The following is a 6,000-nucleotide window of genomic DNA, read 5'->3' on the forward strand; positions in this document are numbered from 1 at the left end:
TGCAAATCAATCAATGTGATAAATGATATTAACAAATCAAAGAATAAAAACCATGTGATCATCTCAATAGATGCAGAAAAACCTTTTGACAAAATTTAACACCCATTTATGATAAAAAACTATGCAGAAAATGGGCATAGAGGGAACCTACCTCAACATAACAAAGACCATGTATGACAGAACCACAGCAAACATCATTCTCAATGGTGAAAAACTAAAAGCATTTCCACTAAGATCAGGAACAAGACAAGGGTGTTCACTCTCACGACTCTTAATTCAACATAGTTATGGAAGTCCTAGCCATGGCAATCAGAGAAGAAAAAGAAATAAAATGAATCCAAATTGGAAGAGAAGAAGTAAAACTGTCACTGTTTGCAGATGACATGACACTATACATAAATAATCCTAAAGAAGCCACCAAAAACTACTAGAGCTAATCAATGAATTTGGTAAAGTTGCAGGATACAAAATTAATGCACAGAAATCTCTTGCATTCCTATACACTAAAAACAAAAGATCAGAAAGAGAAATTAAGGAAACAATCCCTTTCACCACTGCAACAAAAGAATAAAATACCTAGGAATAAACCTACCTAAGGAGGCAAAAGACCTGTACTCAGAAAACTATAAGACACTGATGAAAGAAGTCAAGGATGACAGAAAGAGTTGGAGAGATATACCATGTTCTTGGATCGGAACAATCAATATTGTGAAAATGACTATACTACCCAAAGCAATCTACAGATTCAATGCAATCCCTCTCAAATTACCAATGGCATTTTTCACAGAGCTAAAACAAAAAATCTTAAAATTTGTGTGGAAACACAGAAGACCCTGAATAGCCAAAGCAATCTTGAGAAAGAAAAACGAGCTAGCGGAATCAGGCTCCCTGACTTCAAACTGTACTGCAAAGCTACAGTAATCAAGGCAGTATGGTACTGGCCCAAAAACAGAAATATAGATCAATGGAACAAGATAGAAAGCCCAGAGATGAACCCACGCACCTGTGGTCACTAACACCATACACAAAAATAAACTCAAATGGATTAAAGATCTAAATGTAAGACTGGACACTATAAAACTCTTATAGGAAAACATAGCAAAAACTCTCTTTGACATAAATCACAGCAAGATCTGTTTTGACCCACCTCCTAGAGTAATGAAAATAAAAGCAAAAATAAACAAATGGGACCTAATGAAACTTAAAAGCTTTTGCACAGTAAAGGGAACCATAAACAAGACGAAAAGACAATCCCCAGAATGGGAGAAAATATTTGCAAACAAATCAACAGACAAAGGATTAATCTCCAAAATATACAAACAGTTCATGCAGCTCAATATCAAAAAAACAACCCAATCGAAAAATAGGCAGAAGACCTAAATAGACATTTCTCCAAAGAAGACATACAGATGATCAAGAGGCACATGAAAAGATGCTCAACATCCCTAATTATCAGAGAAATGCAAATCGAAACTATAATGAGGTATCACCTCACACTGGTCAGAATGGCCATCATCAAAAAAATCTAGAAGCAATAAATGCTGGAGAGGGTGTGGAGAAAAGGGAACCCTCTTGTACTGTTGGTGGAAATGTAAATTGATACAGCCTCTGTGAAGAACAGTATGGAGGTTCCTTAAATAACTAAAAATAGAACAACGATATGACCCAGCAATCCCACTACTGGGCATAAACCCTGAGAAAACCATAATTTAAAAGGCCACACGTATCCCAGTGTTCATTGCAGCACTATTTACGATAGCCAGGATGTAGAAACAACCTAAACGTCCATCAACAAATAATGGATAAAGAAGATGTGGTACATATATACAATGGAATATTACTCAGCCATAAAAAGGAACGAAATTGGGTCATTTGTAGAGATGTGGATGGACCTAGAGTCTGTCATACAGAGTGAAGTAAGTCCGAAAGAGAAAAACAAACATTGTATATTAATGCATATATGTGGAATCTAGAAAAATGGTACAAATGAACCTATTTCCAGGGCAGGAATATAGACTCAGATGTAGAGAACAGATTTGTGAACGCAGTGGGGGAAGGGGAGGCTGGGACGAATTGGGAGATTAGGATTGACATATATACACTACCACGTGTAAAATAAATAGCTATTGGGAACCTGCTATAAAGCCCAGGAAGCTCAGCTCGGTGCTCTGTGATGACCTAGAGGGATGGGATGGGGGGTGGGGTGGGAGGGAGGTCCAAGAGGGAGGGGATATATGTATACATATGGCTTATTCACTTCATTGTACAGCAGAAACCAACACAAAATTGTAAAGCAATTATACTCCAATTTAAAAAAATGAAGTGTAATATACATGTAGAAGATGCTTATGTCATAAATGTATGTATTTCTACAAACGGAACCCTCTGTGTGACCAGTACCCAGATCAAGAAATAGCGTATCACCAGCTCCCAAGTCACACCTTTCCATCTTATCACTCAACCCACCAAGGTAATCAATCTTCTTTTTTTTTTTTTTTTTTTTTCCCTTTGAGGGCCTAAAGACTGAGCTAGTCACCAGTGGCCAAAATCATGCCTACACAGTGAAACTTCCAAGTCTCCCAAATGACAGGGCCCAGGGAGCTCCCAAGTTGGTGAATATATCCACGTGCCAGGAGGGTGGCGCACCCCAGCTCCACAGTCTCCTGAGTTCAGGACGCTTCTGGACCTTGTCTTATGTACTTCTTCATCTAGCTACTTATTTGTATCCTTTATAATAAACTGTAATAGTAAGTATAGCAATTTCTTGAGTTCTGCAAGTTATTCTAGCAAATTATTGAAACTGAGGGAGGGTTTAAAGAAACTGACTTTGTGGCCAAATTGGACAGAACTGTGGATAACCTGGGTATAACTTGTGACTGACATCTGCAGTGAGGGCAGTCTTGTGGGACTGAGCCCTTAAATCTGAGGAGTCTAATATTAGTACTAGGTAGTTACTGTCTAAACTGAATTGTTGAATTGTAGCCACCTGGTTGATGTTGTAGAGTTGGACAAGTGATGATGGGAAAGATGCCATGTATTTGCCATCATTGTGGATTTGTATTTTATTTTAAAGGTTATAATTAGTGGTGTGCTGGAGCCAATTTATACTGGCTCAGAAGAGCCATTTGTTAACTTCTATGAAATTTGTCGGCTGGTTGTTAAATACAATTACACACACATATACTACACAAATGGTAGCATTTTTATGTACTATTTTGACCTTGACTTTTCATTAATGATATATTTTGGAGATTGTTCTATGTTAACAGAATTTTTTTTTTAACAGATACATTGAATTCCTTTTTTACTTTTAAGATGATCTAAGTTTGCTTTCATTATGATTGGTCTATGTGTAGACTATTTTATTTTATAATATTTTATTTTGGACTTTGGTATACTCCCTGATTTTCAAGATTTATGGCTTTCTTTAAGTCTGGAGTATCTTATTTATTATCTCTTCAAATACTAGTTCCCACCATGCCATCTCTTTTTTTGAAACTCCTCTTATTGCTTACTGATTATGCCATTTAATTACATAGATATCAAAATTACAGAAGTATCATTTCAGTTAGTAGCAAAACCTATGCTCTGTGTTTTTCTTAAGGTAAGCTTTTGTTAAAGAAAAAGGGGGATACCCCAACATACAGTGGCTTTAAAATGTCATTATTTAGTGCTCTCATATGTAAAGACCCTGGGGTGATTGGGCCACGTTTTCTGGACGATTCTTCTCCACAACAAGTCATTAAATGAACCTGTTTCCCTCAGCCTGCATCTCCACCATTGCCTAGAGTGAGAGTTCTTAATCATTTTTGTGCCGTGAACTCCTTTGGCACTCTATTCAAGCGTATGGACTTCCTCTCAGAATAATGTTTTTTGTTTTTTTTATCTTTTTTTTTTTTTTTTTTTGTTTTTGCAGTACGCGGGCCTCTCACTGCTGTGGCCTCTCCTGTTGCGGAGCACAGGCTCCGGACGCGCAGGCTCCGTGGCTATGGCTCATGGGCCCAGCCGCTCTGCGGCATGTGCGACCTTCCAGGACCGGGGCACGAACGCGTGTCCCCTCCATCGGCAGGCGGACTCTCAACCACTGAGCCACCAGGGAAGCCCGGTAACCAATCTTCTGATACCATAGATTAGTTTTACCTGTTTTTTAGTCCCTTATATAAGTGGAGTCATAGTATGCTGCCTTTGTGTCTGGCTTCTTTTGTGCAACATTATGTTAGTGGATTCACCTATACTATTTTATACAATTGTAGATCATCAATTCTCATTGCTTTAGTGTATTTTATTGTGTGAATATACTGGAATCTATTTATCCTACGATTGATGGGCATTTGGGTAGTTTCCAGTAGTCTATTATGAACAGTGCTGCCATGAGTATTCTAATACATGTCTTTAGTGAAATATATACATTTATGTTGAGTATATACTTCAGGGTAGAATTGATAAACCATTGAATATGTGCATGTTTCACTTTAGTAGAAAAATGCCACACCATTTTCAAAAGTGGTTGCAATGTTTTTCACTCCCACCAGCAGAGTTGGAGAGTTTCACTTGCTCCATATACATGCTGAATTTTATCAATTTTCCTGCATCTATTGAGATGACCATTTGATCATCAGATTTTTCCCATTAATCTATTAATGTGGTGAATGACACATAATTTTTTTCTAATGAAAAAGGAACCTTTCATTACTGGGATAAATCCAACTTGGTCAAGATGTACAAACTGTTTGTACATTGCTTGATTCCGTGTGGTATTATTTTGTGTAGTGTTTTTACCTCTGTCTTCATTGGTGAGGTTGGCCTATATTTTTTATTTTATAATGATCCTAGTTCCCTGAAAGTTTATGAATGCTAAGGTAAACTCTTGACACCCTCCATCTCTAACAATCTTTGACTTCCCGATTTGCAAAACTGCACATTTGATTTCCTCCTTGTTCTCATGACAGGGGCTTAGCTCATGCATTCCCCAGGCAGAGGAATGAAGCATGGCTCCTACAGTAATCCTCCCGGGAATCTTCAGTGATGTGTGCATGTCTGCTAAAGCCCCCAGATTAGATGAGTCTCACACACTCACAAGGAATGGATGGAGAGCATGACTGCAGGGGCAGAGGAAGAAAGCCTCTGTGTTCATGAACCTGAGGCCCACTCTACTGTGTAGGCATGGGATGTCTCTAGCACACCTCCACTTTGTTGCTGGAGGCTCCTCTCCTGGCCCCCTGGCCCCACCCTCTCTCTGGTGTTGGTGCAGGATGGAGAGCTCCTGGACCACAAGGCTCCAACTTGCCCACCCCTCCCTGAGTCACTAACCACAAGTCTCCCACACAGGAAATTGGTGAAAATGAGAATTCATGCCTCTTGAACCCAGTCAGTACAGACCTTTTTCAATGTTTCATCTTTGAGAGAACTTATCCTGCAAAAGCTTCCAGAACAGTGTACCCCTGGGAGTTTGATGGGAAATGGGATATCTACATGATCTCAAAGAATCTCTCACAAATGGCTTATTAAGCAAAGGGAAAAATAGCAACTTTACTACTGGTGGACATTTGAATGAAGTGAACAAGGTTGATATCACCAACGCTGGACTAATGGACATCATGTGTCCCCTGAGAAGGACTCATCATTTCTGTGGTGTTCCTGCCAAAAATGTTTAACCTGAACCTAATCACAAGGAAACATCAGGCAAATCCAAATTGAGGGACATTCTGAAAAATAACTGGTCTGTATTCTTTTAAAAATGTCAATGTCTTAAAAAGCAGAGAGGCAGAGGCACAGTTTCCAACCAAAGGAGAGTAAAAGGACTTGACAGTACAATCCTTGCATGACCCTTGGTTGGATCCTGAACCAGAGGATGAAAAGGTACTATAAAGGTCATTACTGTGACAATTGGTGAGATTGTAAAATAGACTTCTTAGATAGTAGTACTGTGTTAACGTTAAATTTCTTGATAACAGTACCACGGTGACGTAAGAGAATGTCCTTGTTTTTAAGAAATTCACA

Source organism: Lipotes vexillifer, unplaced genomic scaffold (genome assembly GCF_000442215.2).
Source record: "Lipotes vexillifer unplaced genomic scaffold, Lipotes_vexillifer_v1.1 scaffold1770, whole genome shotgun sequence".
NCBI classification, from domain to species: domain Eukaryota; kingdom Metazoa; phylum Chordata; class Mammalia; order Artiodactyla; family Lipotidae; genus Lipotes; species Lipotes vexillifer.